The sequence below is a fragment of the Peromyscus eremicus genome, chromosome 6, assembly GCF_949786415.1.
Source record: "Peromyscus eremicus chromosome 6, PerEre_H2_v1, whole genome shotgun sequence".
Classification (NCBI taxonomy): Eukaryota; Metazoa; Chordata; class Mammalia; order Rodentia; family Cricetidae; genus Peromyscus; species Peromyscus eremicus.
In genome coordinates, this window is record NC_081421.1 from 106,184,095 (window position 1) to 106,199,349 (window position 15,255).

The window sequence follows — 15,255 nt, forward strand, 5'->3', positions numbered from 1 at the left end:
CATGCCAATCAAATAAAGAGACATCAAATGAACATCATATGACCAATGAGGAGGGAATACTTCTTAGTCCTGCGGGAAGAGGAAGCTGATGAGAATGGAAATTTTTGCAAGTTTTAGAAAATGAGTTCATATTAGGAAAAGAATCATTTCGTTGCCTCTGAGAAAGGGCACTGGATGGAGCCTAGGTTCATTCTGAGGACGGGCCAGAAGAACCACCCATGATTTCTGTCTGGCGTAGAAATTTATGTGATACACCTGCATCCCTGAAACCCAAGACTGAATTTAGCACTTGCTCAAGGAGTGAAACCAGGTAAGGGATGGGAGCGACTGTCCTGAGAAGCCAGCCCACACTCCCATATTTGGGTGTGTCTTTCTGACTGGGAGCATTTCACTTCCTTAACCCTAGTGTTTAACGTCCACGTTAAAATAGCGTAACGAACTTCAACTCTGCTTTAAAAGAAAAGAAGTAGGAAAGGAAGACACCAAACTGGAAGTCAGAAATAAAAAAACAAACGGCCGGTGGGAGGGTTCCAGTGTAAAACAGCACAGCAACAGGCCCTCAGTGATAAACTCGACTCCACGGTTTCATCCCACCACTTGTCACCTGACAGAAGAACCCTGCCTCTCCACAGTCCTTGGGAAGACACTGAGAGTCCTGGAGGTGGCGTGGGATCACAGAGTTTAGGAGATTCGGGAACAGTGAGCCTTGTGAGGCTGCGGGGAAGCGGGGCGCGCTGGTCGGGGTCTTCCTGTAGCTGAGCACCCGGAGCCCTGAATCCGGAGAGTGCGCCCCGCCCTGCGCCGCGCCCCCGGACCTCCGGGTTATCCGCAGGGCCCCAGGCGCCGCGCTGCCCCGCCGCCTGGCAGACAGGCTGGGTTCCCAGTCTACGGTAGCCCGGTGGCCTATTTCAGCCGGGTGGCCTGTGTCGGAGACTGCCGGCAATGATGTGAGTAGCACACCACAGTGTGTGGGTGGGGTGTCTGTGTGTGTCTGTGCGCGCGCGTGTGCGCGTGCGTGTTTGGGGTCTTTGTGTTCCTGTTGTTAGGTAATTTGAGCGGGGCCTTCCTTGTTTTTATTTTGGGACTGGGTAGCACTTCAGGGTGCTGAGGATCATCGGGTCTGGACACTGGACCGCATTATGCCTGCTCAAAGCACTTGAGCTGTGTGGCTCTCTTACTTGCCGGGTATCAGCTTCTTGTCTCATTCTTGCTCCAGACTCCGGGTGAGATTTATTTCACCAAAACATTAATGGCAAGAAGCTTTAGCCTCCCAGCAGGAAACCACCACCACCAGACGGAATGGAGAAGGTGTCTGACACAGGTCTTCTGTTTGCCACTACCTCTCAATCCCACCCCCACCCCCACTCCCTTAGCAGTAGGTGCTCCTGCTCAGGCTTCTCCACGGATGCTGGCTTACCTTCTTCCTTCCAAGTCCTCGAATGAAGAGTTTCGGTTCGCAGATCAGCTGCAGGTCTTCTCTACGATTGTGAATGACATACTGTTTCCACCTACAGGAGTTCAAAATGCAACTCTGGGATCAGAGTATACCTAAACAGGACGTTAGGCCCTCAGCATACACGATGCGCTAGGGGTGTGGGCCAAGTATCACCCTTCTATTGCTGTGATGAACACCAGTACAAGCTACCTGGGGAGGAAAGGGTTGATTTCATCTCACAGTCCATCATGAAGGGAGTTTAGGGTAGAAACTCAAGGAACTGAGCTAGAGGCCATGGACGAACACTGCTTATTGGTTTGCTCCCTATGGCTTCCTTGGTGTGCCTTTTTATAGGCCTCAGGACCACCACCTCAGGGATGGCATTGCCCACAGTGGGTTCCCCCATCTGTCATTAGTTAAGAAAATGTCCCACACACTTGACTACAGGCCAATCTGATGGCGGCATTTTCTCAATTGAGATTCCCCCTTCCCAGATGATTCTAGTTTATGTCAAGCTGACAAAAAACTAACCAACCCAGTGACTAAGGCATGTTATCTATTTTCTGGCATAACAAGTCTTTAGGGTTACCACCCAATCAACTATATTCTCTGCAATTTTGGAGTGCTCACATAAGGCCTTAAGAATGAGCCAGATGAGCTGGGTGTAATGGCACATGCCTATTAATCCCGGCACTCAGGAGGCAGAGGTAGGTGGATATCTGTGAGTTCAAGGCCAACCTGGTCTATGTAGTGAGTTTTGGGACAGTCAGAGCTATATAGTGAGACCATGTCTCAGAAAAAAAAACAAAAAAACAAAAAAAAACCCACTAAGCCAGAGGTGTTAGTGATAGTAGCCCAGGTTTACATGTGAATGTGGAAGTTGACACTCATCTGCTTCTGGCATGTATTCTTGTCTAGCACACCGTGGAAAACTAAAAACATTCCATAGACTTCCTTCCCTTTGAGTTTGGTTGTCGATCTAGAGTCTAGCAAGCAGATAATGTGCCTAAGGTGGGGCAAGGCCAAAGCCATCTTCCTGCTATTTTTTCAATGTTTTCTGTCCTCAAGGAAGGCCCTGGTGATGGCAGCCTTCAGAACTGCTGGTGCTGGGGCTCCTGTGCCCGGAGACTTTCAGACTCAGTCATACTGTGTTAAATCCTCAACCTTGAGGCCGTTGGAGGTGATTGGAGGGGACGGGGGAGTCACAGTAGGGCAGGTCTGTAATTCCAGACTTCAGGAGCCTGAGGCAGCAGAATCAAAGTTGGAGGCCTAGTCTAGGCTACACAGTGAGACCCTGTCTCAAAAGTTAGTTGAGGGAGGTGATTGAATTGTCTTAGTTACTTTTCTATTGCTGTGAGAAGACACCGTGACCAAGGAAACTTATAGAGGGAAGGGGTCTGGGGGCCGCTCACAGTGTCAGAGGGTTAAAATCAGTAGTCATCATGGCAGCAGGCAAGCGAGCAGGCACTGGAGCAGCAGCGGAGAACTCAACTCTTGAAATATACATTGGGAATTTTGTGGGCTTCTGAAACCTCAAAGCCAGCTCTTAGTGACACACTTCCTCCAACAAGGCCAAACCTCCTAATCCATCCTTCACACTTCTACCAACTAGTGTTCGAGTATGCAAATACATGAACCTTTGGAGTTCATTCATGCTCAGACCACCACAGATACATTTTTGTTCTAAGCAGATTGCATCTGGATCTCAGCTTCTCTAGTGGCAGCTACCATGATGTTCTTGACTGACACACACCCTGGGCAAACTCTCGCCTGTGGCAAAAATGGAACATTTGTTTATTTATTATGTATAGAGTATTCTGTCTGCATGTACACCTGCAGGCCAGAAGAGGGCACCAGATCCCATTACAGATGGTTGTGAGCCACCATGTGGTTGCTGGGAATTGAACTCAGGACCTCTGGAAGAACAGCAGATACTCTTAAACTCTGAGCCATCTCTCCAATCCAATAGAACATTTCTTAATGGTCAATTGCTAGTGCTCTGGGATTTGTCCTTGAGGGCCCAGCCTAGATCTTGCTTTTCTAACACTTCAAAACTCTCAGGATTATTCTCCATGTAGCATATCTTTCTGCTTAAAATACCTAGAGTGAGCTGGGCAGAGGTGGCTCACACTTTTTATCCCAGCACATGGGAGGTATAGGCAAGCAGATCTCTGAGTTCGAAGCCAGCCTGGTCTACAGAGTGAGTTCCAGGACAGCCAGGGCTACACAGAGAAACCCTGTCTCAAAAAACTAAACCAAAAAAATAACAACAAAGAATACCTAGAGTGATTTCTGTTATGTGTATGGACCCTAGAACCATCTAAACCTAAACTCCTGTTGTTTGGGGGTGTGTGTGTTTGTTTTTATTTATTCATTTTTGTTTGTTTGTTATATGGGAAGTGAAGTTATGGAGTTAGGTCTAGAGGCCATTTCCTCACATTTGTGTACCTGCTATATCCTAGGTCATATAGCACATAGAATTCCCATCATGAACCTTCACGTCACAAATAATCCTTTTTCCTACAATTTCTTTGTCTGGAATGGTCTGTTCTATGACTTCTAAATGAAATCATCGTTCAGGGTTTGAGTCCTGCATCTCATGATGATCAGGAAGCGAGGCAGTGTTTCAACACCTCTTCTCATAGGAAGTCCTGAGAGCAGGTTCCAAAGCAAATTCACCTATTGTAGTTGCCAAAATGTTTCAGGCATTTTGCAGTAACAGGATTTATTTTTCTGTCAAAACTCCCTTTAAAATAACCGAATTCCCTTTCTCTCAGAGCATGATGTATAAGGGGTAGTGGTCTAGGGTTTATTCAGTAGGTCAGTGATCTCAGGGCTCTAGATTGCTGTCTATGATTAGCCAAGTTTGACTTTTCCTCCATGAGTGAAGGCTGGCTGTTAAGGTTCCAAAACACATGATCAGCCAAAGCTTTCCCTCAACACAATGGGCACTTAAAGACAAAAAGTTAAATTTTCCCCTTTTCTTTCTTTTTACTAAGAAAAAAATACATTAATCCATTGGCATGAATCCTTCATAGCCCTAGACCAAAATCTGAAAAAGAGTAATGTTATAGAGACTGATTTAGACCAGTCCTGACTTTATCCCTAGAGCCAAGCAAACAATCCACTGTTCTATCTGAACAAGTGGCTTTTAGATATGCAGTAAGCCATATCTATAACTTCTAAGCAACCCCAAATCTAAAAATAAGATATTAAATTTGCAATTAAACTTTTTGCCCTTGGAAGGAAGATAGAATAGAGAGAAGCAAGAATTGGATCCCTCCTTATTTTGGTATCATTTTCTTACATTTATGTCTCTAGTGTTTTTCATCCTGAAGTCATCAGAGTCACTGGGTTTAAGGAACCAAACATTGTAACCAATGCTTTCCTTTCTTAACTTGTCCTCATGTGGTCGACACACCTAGAACTCTCAGAGAAGGTCATTCTCACAAAGGGAAACATTCTTAGTCATTTCATGAATTCTCAAGAAAAGTTTTAACCTCCTCTATGTCCTGGTCTGAATTCTTCACTGCTGAGTAGGGGACCTTTTAATATGGAACCTTAGATTGAGAACCCAGAGCTAGAATGTGGGAGGCCAGCTCCCACCTTTTCCAGGGTTCCTATGAGGAGGAGAGAGGGATAAGAAAATACTACAAAGGTAGGGAAGAGGAGAAAGAAACACAGGATAGCTTCGGGAGGACCTGGGCCAATGCCCAGCAGCCCTTTCCATTTATTCAAAAGGGCTTTTTATAACAATGCCAAGGGGTGGGGCAAAAGACCTCCCCCTTGCAAGATCAAAGCACACCGCACAGCCAAGTGCAGACCCTTCCAAACACCTGGCAACCATGCATGGTCAAATCATCCCCTTATGCAGCCCTGCTGGGTAAAGCAAGCTCAGATTCTTGGACCCTGAGTAAGTTCTCTTGGATCAAGCTACACAACTGTCTGGCCATGTAAAGGGACTAGTTGAGTCCCATGTAGGCTCCTCAGCCATTGATCCAACTTTCATGAGTTCCCTCTAGATTGGTTTGGTCATCTCTGCAGGTTTCCCCATCATGATCCTGATGCACTTGCTCATAGAATCCCTCTTCTCTCTCTTTGACTGGACTCCTGGAGCTCTGCCTGGTGCTTGGCTGTGGATCTCTGTATCTGCTTCCATCAGTCATTGGAGAGAAGCTCTGTGAGGACAGTTAAGGTATTCATCAGTCTGATCCCTGGGGCAAGCCAGTTCAGTTCAGGTACCCTCTCCACTATTGCTAGTAGCCCAGGCTGGGACCATCCTTGGGGATTCCTGGCAACTTCCCTAGCACTGGGTTTCTCTCTATCCCCATGATGTCTCCCTCTATCATGGTATCTCTTTCATTGTTTTACCACTCCATCCCTGTTCCAGCTCAACCATCCCATTCCCTTATTTTCTCATCCCCTATCCCACTACCCTCTATTGCCCACCCCTCACCCCCCAGTTTACTCATGGAGATCTCATCTATTTCCCCTTCCCAGGGTGATCCATGTGCCCCTCTTTGGGTCTTCCTTGTTAGCTAGCTTCTCTAGAGTTGTGGGTTGTTGTCTGATTATCCTTTGCTTTACATCTAGTATCCACTTAAGAGTGAATACATACCATGTTTGTCCTTCTGAGTCTGGGTTACCTCACTCAGGATGATATTTTCTAGTTCCATCCATTTGCCTGCAAATTTCATGATGTCATTGTTTTTCTCTGCTAAGTAGTACTCCATTGTGTAGGGTAATGAACTCTTAAATGTATACAACACAGAGAGTATCCCAACAGTCAGTCCACTCATGCTGCTCTAACAAAATACTACAAGCTGGTTAATTACTAGTGTAATAGTAGATACTTTTTTCTCATAGTTTTAGAGGCAGGAAGTTCCAAGGTGTGGAACTTAGAGATTTGGTGTCTGATTAGACCTTGCTGTTGGTTTACCAGCCAGTACCTTCTTGCTGCATCCTTGTCCTCATGTGGAGGGATGGAGGAACAATGTCACTTGACATTGCAGAATGGGAAGAGCTGTTCTTTCACACACACACATACACACACACACTCTCCACAGGTCTATATACCCCTGGCTGTCCTGGAACTCTCTATGTAGACCAGACAGATATTGAACTCACAGAGATCTGCAGGCCTCTGCCTCCTGCTGGGATTAAAGATGTTTTCAAGTAGGGTGTGGTGGCGCACCCAGGCAGGCAAAACTCTGAGTTCGAGGCCAGTTTGGACTACAGAGTGAGTTCTAGGACAGCCATGTCTATACAGAGAAACCCTGTCTCAAAACAAACAAACACAAACAGACACACAGACAAAGAAAAAAGGTTGTGCCACCATGCCAGACATTCAACCTCTTTTTAATGAGCAGCATTCCATTCAAGAGAGTGGATTACTTCGTAAAAGTGACTTAATCTCTTCCTAGGAATCTACACCACTTACTGATATCTCTTTGTTTTAAGTTCTAATGTGAGATAAAGAGAAATAGATATATTACAAATGGTATCAAGCAATGTATGTAAATTCCCAATAAGATTCCCCCGTTAAAAACATTGGCCTATCCATATCACGGGCAAAAAAAAAAAAAAAAAAGGTAATCATTAATATTGACTGTCAACCATTGGATTGAGAATTATCTAGGAGAGTAGAAAATAGAGGTCTAACCTAATGAGCTGATTAACCTCTTGATTGGGTCATAGAATTGTGGCATTATTAAAAGGAAGTTAAAATATGAGATAAATATGAGAGTCAGTTCAGCTGAGCATTGTTCCACCCCCCACCCCCAAGGAAGCTTCCCATCAGAGACTCTGATCCTCGATGGTAAAAGATCTTCACCCAAAACCCTTTTAAGAAAGAGATTTATTTGGGGAGGAGGAGTCCAGGAGAGTGGCTGCCTCTGCCAGGGTGGAGGACAGCTGATAACTGAACAGGCACAGGGCTTATATAGGGATTCTTAGGGGGTGGAGTTTGTCCAGGGAGATTTTCAGGGAGGGAATGGGTCAGGTTTTGATGAGCTTGGACAAGCTCAGATTGGCTAGATTTCGTGCTCAGGGATTGTTGGCTTTCCTGTTCAGGGATTGGTTGGTTTCATGCTAGGTTGGTCAGCGGCAGATTTGGCTATAGTTTCAGGGCCAGGGTGGATTTCTTTCACTGGCTCTGGTTCCAGGGCCAAAGTGTGTTTCTTTGGCTCTGGTTTCAGGGTTAGGGTGTGTTCTTTGGCTCTGGTCTGAGGGTTAGGGTGTGTTTCTTTGGTTCTGGTTTCAGGGCCAGGGTGGGTTTCTTTGGCTGGCCCTTTTACCCTACACAGACAGAAAACTGCTTCAGGTTTCCACTGGTGAATTGTCTCTGCTTAGAATGCTTCCAGAGCTTGCAGGCTCGACCCACATGTGCCCTGAAGTCCTTCAGCTGTGGCAGTCCAGGGGGTGGCATTGTTGGAAGTCCCAGAGGTCCTTGAGAGCATTGGCCAGTGCCTAGCGCTGACAGGTAGACCTGTATGGGAAGCAAGACTCACATGAAGGCCAGTCTCAAAGTCCTTTTACCTGTTGGGATCAGCACAGAGGCTTGAGATGCAGCATCCCTAGAGCATGGCGGTGCGGTCCCTAGGGGCCACTGTCTAGTTTCACTTCTTAAACTCTTTATGTATTTCAGTGCATGGGTCACCAGGCTCACCATGTCTTTAACTTTGGGGTATTTTGCACATTTTGACATAAGTATTTTTCTGTTTTGTTCACAGTCAAAACATGTTAGGTTTGTAAATATTTTTCTTCTTTTACAACAATAATGTTCTTTAAGTCAAAACGTGTTTGTTTATATTCATTTTGTCAACCAAATTGTTATTTCATAACAACATGACGTGCTTTCGATGTATTTTCCAAGTTACACAAAAAATGGTTTCACTTACGTTCCTATCACTAACTAATGCAACAAATAAGAAGGTAGCCAGTCTTGGGGCTGGAGAGATGATTCAGCATTAAGAGTGTGTAGTGTTCTTCCTGAGAATCTGAGTGGGTTCTGTGGGAGTTTGAAGGAGAGTGGTCCCTATAGGCTCATATGTTTGAATGCTTGGCCCCCAGTTAGTGGAACTACTTGGGGAGGATTAGGAGGTATGGCCTTATTAGAGAAGATGTATTACTGAAGAAGGGCTTTGAGGTTTCAGACGTCCATGCCAGGACTAGCCCCACCTCTGTCTGAAACTTGTGGATCTGATGTACACTCCCATCTCCTACTCCAGCACCATGCCTGTTTGCCTGCCTGCTGCCGTCTCCCCGTCCCTATCATTGACTCACCTTCTGAAACTGTAAGCAAGCCTCCAGTGAAGTGTTTTCCTCTGTAAGTTGTCCTGGTCCTGGTGCTTCATCACAGCAATAGAACTGTAACTAAGACAGGTTCCCAGCACCCACAGCAGGGGGCTCACAACTGTCTGTAACTCCAGCTCTGTGGGATCCAGTGTGCTCTTCTGACCTCCCTGGGCGCCTGCACCCATGTGCACTAACAAGTGCTCATACACACTGAAGGGGACTCCCGCACATCAGGGGCTCCTTCCCAGACCCGGATTAGGCACAAACCACACCCAAACACCTGTTTTCACACAGAGATCCTTTATTAAGTGGGGAAGAAAAGTTAAGTGGCTGCTTTCTGACTCGGGCAGAAAACAGCAGCAAATGACATTGCAGGTGCAGTTTTTGAGCACAGAAGAAGGGGAGGTCTGTGTTGGAAGGGGCTAGGACATGGTGGTGTTATGCCCAGATCACGGGGACCCCCAAAAGACCACCACAGAGACCGAATCCCATATGTAAAAGCAAAGAGCCTTTACTTTCCAGCTCTGAGCTTGGTCTCTCTGTCTGTCCCCCACAGTGGTGAGTGCAAAGAGCCCTGAGCCCAGGTAGGGTGGGGTTTATATCATAGCAGAGGTTGGGGTGAGGGGATTTCCAGGGCTCAGGACCCTGATTGGTTGACATTTGTCTGGGGGTATAGGGAATATTTGGAATGTCAGGCATTTCCTCTTAGATGCAGGCCCCACTGGGAGGGGTCAGCTTATGGCTTTTCCTGGGTCCGGGTGTTGCCTGCCAGAAGCTGTGTCTGGGCCTCTAAGCCTGTCATGGCAGCTGTGTGGTTAAGCTGTTTTGGGGCTCCCCACAGTGGTAGAGGAGATAGAGGATGAGAGAGAAGGGGAAGGGAACAAGGGATAGGGAGAAGGGATGTTTTTCTGAGAGGGACAAAGGACTGACTGCCTCTGGTTGGGGGGACAGATGCGGCACATAGGCAAGTGGTGTTTATATAGGTAAAACGAGAAACCCTGTGTTGGGATGAGGCGTTCAACTTTGACTGGACAGGTTAATTAGGTGAGCTAAAGGGGGCTTCTGATTGCCGGACTTCAATACTTCCATAGCTGGACCTCGGCAGTCAGCCTTAGGAGGAGGAAGCGGCCAAATAAGGGAAGGGACTTTGGTGGCTAGCTTTAGGGACGGATGTGATCTAATGGGTTTTTGCAAGGCAGAGGGAATGGGGGAGAAGGGCAGGGCCTGCCAGAGGCAGACTCACCACACTGGCCAGAGTCCTTTCACACACAATTTAAAACAAACTCTTCAAAGTAAAGGAAGCAACCAGTCTTTGCAGAGATCTCTCAACAGTATTGAACTCATAGAAGGAAACATGCTTCACTTGACATTTGCAGCTTTGTAGCAGGAAGTAATTTCAGCATTGAGATTGGTTTTAAAAATTAAGCTGCAGAATGGAAGGCTTATTTAACAAATTCCTGACATTATGGAAAAAAATATTTATAGAGACTTTTCAAAGTCTTCATCACTTGCCTGTAGAAGGACAAGGATGTGGCAGGCCCATGGTCACCTGTCCCATTTGTTGGATTTAAGGATTTTGTTGCCCGGCCCCGCGGGCCAGGTTATTTGATGAGACCCGAGGAGGCACCTCCTGAAAGATCAATGGGGGCGAGAGAGAAAGGAGACCAGGCGCGTAAAGGAAGACAGAGACATTCTGAGTTGCGTCGAGGTCTCCGTTTATTGACTGGGTGTTGAGGCTTATAAACAGGGCTTCAGGCAGGGAGGGGGAACAGGGGAAGCACGGAGAGAAGGATAGAAAATTCCTAAGGGAGGGTGAGGTCGCTTTGGTCCCAGGCCCCTGCAGCTGGCTGATTAGCAGGTACTCCAGGAAGTTGTACAGCCCGAGGCTAGGCCAGGAACTTCCTGCCTTTGTAAGGTTTGATAAAGTAAGGACACCACTGTCCGGAATCGGTCCCCAACAGTTCCCCCTCTTTTCTCAAAAATGGATCAAGTCCATGTGATCGGGGTGGCTAAGGTCCAAGAGAGTCCCTGTCTTAGGCTACACAGGGGGCTTCCCACGCTCGGCAGCATGCCATGTTGAGCCGGTCTCGGGTGACCTCTGTATGCTGTTGTCTCCGGCGTAGGCCCTGTACTATTCCCGTCATTGAGTACCCTCTAGCAGGACCGTGGGGACGTTAGGGCCTTAGGACACTGAATCTGAGTCCTTGATGGGGCTCCTGGCCGGCCTCCTCGGAATCTACTCTGTGATAATGAATCGAGACGTGTCGTGTTAAGGCTGAATCAATCTGATTTTTGATAAACCGAGTCAACCGCTGAAAGGCCCAGGGACCAAAGGTCAAACCACCCATGCTGATTTTCAAACTCCCTTTTTCTTTGAGCCAGTCTTTCCCTTAATTTTTCCATCGATTCCCTGACAATACCAGTATGGTCGGCATAAAAGCAGCATTCTCCCTTCAAGGCTGCACATAATCCCCCCTCCTTTAAAAATAGTAAATCCAGACCTCTTATGTTTTGTAACACAACCTCAAAGAGCGAGGTTAAAGATTTATCCAGAGCAGAAATGGATCTTTCTATGGCCTCTAGGTAAGTAGTCATAGCCATTTGTAACTGCATAAGGTGGTTGCTCTGCACGAGGGCAGTAGTTCCTGTACCAATTCCTGCAGTGATGCCCCAATACCTAACAAGAGGGCAATAGTCATAGACACAGGTTCTCGAGTGTATCTGCCTCTCTGCTCAAAGAATTCCATATCGGAGACTAATTGGACCAGAACATAAGAGTTTTCCCATTATCAATGGCAAAGCGAGCTTCCCCTTATTTAGTTTTTGCCATCTGCAAGTGTGTCATGGGTTCCGAGGTGGATATTGGAATCCTAGCATCCTCAGTTTAGTGGTACCCAGACATGAATCACCATTTAGTTAAGACATCAGTGATATAAGAGCCAACAGTAATTAGCAGAAGCACAAGGCCAAAAGCCTTATGATGGCTGACAGAGTTCTTTATCCTCAAGCAACTTGGAACTTTATCTCAGGTTCCCTATGACAAGAAATTCCCTTTTGAGCTAACATTCTGGAGTGGGGGGGAAACAGGGGTGATGTTTTCTCTCTTCTGTAATTACTTCCTGCTGACATTGGGACATTGTTGTCAAGGCCCTGGAAAGCCAGAATGTTAGTCAAAGACAAGAGGGAACGTTTTATTGACCAGCTGAAGAGATGGTATGCATATCGGCTGAATTGGTCCATATCAGCTTTCAGCAAGTTCAGGGCTCATGGTCATTTGCAGTAGGTTGTCACCAGCAAATGATGCTTGGATGTATCTCTCAGCCAAGTGGAAACCTGTTGAAATAGATATAAACTAGGAACAGGAGTTAAAACTTATGAACTTATTTGGAACTTTTAGACCCATAGTCTTAGTAATTGTAGTATTATCAATTTGCCCTGAAATCCATAGTGTCTTTTCTATCTAGAGAATCAAGTATAGATTGGACTGAAATTTCCTTGGCCCAATGAAAAGCATCTGTAAGTCTATATTTACAACCTGTTTATCTTTTTTAAAGAGACTTATTAGCTTTAATTAATTAATCCATTGATCAATCAATTACTAAGCTGAGAAAGCTATAGCTAGTCCAGTCATAAATGTCATCAAAGATCTGAGAAGGATAAACTTTACCTGAGTGCAGACTTTTAAGTCTATTTAAAAAACAACATATACTATCCATTACCCAGACTGTCATCATCCCAGGCTCCTATAGTCTTCATAGTGTTGGCAGGACAGGTGTCAGGACAGCATTGTCCACAATTCAGCTGGCATCTTCTTGTCATTGTTCCATTTCTTCTTTGGAGACCTTGGGAGTCATTGCTAGGAGCTGGGGAGCTCAGAGTCTCTGTTTGCTATAGTAAGCTTTTTATCAAATAATGTAAATGCCATATTCATCAGATCCTTCACAGGTTTGAGGACCATTATCTATTAAATGTATCTGAGCCAAACAAATCTAGGCCTAATCTTGAAAATATCTCTAAGTTTGGTAACAATAACCAGGCCAATTTGTTCTCCTATAAATATATTAGTCAAATATACCTCTCAGTTTTTTTTTTTAAATAGAACAGTTTATGCTTTAAACTAGTATCTGAATAGCCAGATGACTAGTATTAACTTGTATTTCTTAACACAAAGGACATGCAAACTCAGACATTCAAAACCAAACATACATGTGGCCACATTTTTCATTCATACCTGTAGAGTAGACAGACATTTTTACAACTATGACCCTTTGGAGTCTCAATGTAACAGCAGAATAGGAAGACAAAGAAATCTGAAACATGTTTCATTTTTTTTTATATATATCTCAAGTCATTTTTTATAAAAACATTATTTTTTATCTTAACCAACAATAATTTGAAACCAATTCTCTTAAATGATGGCAAGTATTTGTAACCCACTGAACTCAAATGACCAAAACCCATGTAAATTTTTATTTTTCCTGTGGAAACAAAAGCATAATTTTCCCAGTATCTTGAACTGGTAATTTAACATTTCTTTTTAAGCAATATCAGGACAGAGAAGGGCTAACAAGAGAAGCTGCTGGCCGGCAAAAGAGACCTAGAAGTTATCACAGTAAAGGAAGGGAGGGTCAGATTCTCTCTTCAGTGTTCACACAGTTTTTGTCAATTGCAGGCAGTTCCCATTGCCCTGTCCAAAGCTCCCGTCTTTGCCCACCTGTATGGAGAGCACACACCCCACCCTCCTGAGAGCAGCTGGCTGGCTGCAGTCCTGATAGCAAGAGAGTTAGGGAGGGACAGAGATGGCCTTTGTTATGCCTCTCTTTCCTCCTCTTCCTCTAGGAAAATAAGGGAGGTTAGCAGACAGAAACAAATAACATTTATACAGACAATCCAAGAACCGGAACATCAGCACTGAGATGACGGCCTCATTCACAGCCAGCAAGCCCTCCTGCAGTATGCAAGCCCCACCTGGCAGGAGCTACCTCTTTATCTCAGTTCAATCAGGGAGTGGGGGTGGGGAACTCAGTTCCCTCTATTGTGGCTCCAGTGGGCTAGGCAAAGGTCTAGTAGAGAAGAAGGGAACTGTCCCATAGCGTCCGTCACAGTCAAGTCAACAATGAGAACAATTAATACATTACACATAAGACCAAGGGCACACAAAAAAAATTTGCCCCAAGAAAACAACCAACAAAGCTCCAAGAACAATGACAGCCTGATGTGCTCTGGGGGGAGACTCTCCAGGCTCAATCATACCAAAAACAATCCAGAGTCGAGGACCTCTGTCCTTGATCAAACAGACATCAGGGGGCTTCCACATCCCTGTCAGTCAGACATGCATCTTTTTTTTGTTGTTGTTGTTTTGTTTTGTTCATACATTTTATTATTCTGTGACAGTTCTCTCTCTACATAGCTTCTATTCTGTTCTCATGTCTAGCTCCTTTCTTGACTGATTTCTCTATATTTATCTACCTCTAGGTTCTATCTTAATTCCTTCATATAGTTCTGACCCTTCTAGGTTCTCATCTATCTAGTTCTTTCCCCTCTCAGCTCCTCTCCCGTCTCCTTCTCTCTCATCTGGCTCTTTCTCATCTTGTTCTTCCCCATCTGGCTCTTCCTCATCTTCCATCTCATTCCTCTAGTACTCTCTTTTAGCCCTTTGATCTAGTTCTTCCCCATCTCAGTTTGTTCCTCTCAAGTTCTTACCCATCTAGTTCTTCCATTCTCTTTTTTCTTTTTCTTTCTGTGCCCTGGAAGTCCCGGTATATAAAGGGAGGGTCCGAGCTAAACTGTGTAAAGCTATTACTTAACATCCACCTCTCCTAGGCGGTGTCTCCTTGTGGAATTTACCTTAAGTCAGGAGACTTGTATGTGGGTAGTTATCACTGTTAGTCCTCGGAAATTGGGTGACCACCTGGGCGGTGTCTCCTTGTGGAATTTACCTTGTCAGGAGACTCGCCTGTGGGTGGTTATCATTGTTAGTCCTCGGAAGTTGGGTGACCACCTGGGTGGTGTCTCCTTGTGTCCTTGAAAATGGCTAGGGGAGATATCTGATTCCAGAGAAAGCCTTTCCTGGGGCTGTTCTCCAAATGTCTGGAATGTGTATGTCTAGAGAGTGATCAGTGCACATTGTTAGCCCTTCTTAGGGAAAAATCAATTGGGAAAACTATGAAGGCACACATGATTTTTATAACAGAATACAGCTGATATATAACAAGCCAAGTAACACCAAAAACTCCTTGGGATTTGGCTTCCTCTGGAGGAATTCCCTGATCCCTCCAGGTAGTGACTTTGCCATAACCAGCTGAGTTCTTAAGATATATTCCTGTGGCCTGCAGCAGTTCTCCTTTTTTCGTTTAGTTAAACAATTTTTTTTTTCTTTGAAGAGAAGGAGAGAGTAAAGTAACAATGATCACAACAAAACATACCAAAAAACCCACAAAATGGCTCTGACAAATTCCTGGGACAAAATACAAGGTGGCACTTCCTCCCATTGTGGGGGAAGATACCCAAAGATGCTCCTAAAC

General features: G+C 45.3%; 1 protein-coding gene across 1 annotated transcript in view; it reads left to right on the plus strand.

Annotated features, from left to right (window-relative positions):
* The first annotated feature begins 648 nt into the window (after positions 1-648).
* The window catches only part of Slc9b2 (solute carrier family 9 member B2), a 48,621-nt gene continuing 34,014 nt past the window's right edge, over positions 649-15,255 (plus strand). Inside the window, exon 1 of the mRNA XM_059266293.1 lies at positions 649-947. The gene's annotated coding sequence lies outside the window, so the exon portion shown is untranslated. The remainder of the gene's footprint in view (positions 948-15,255) is intronic.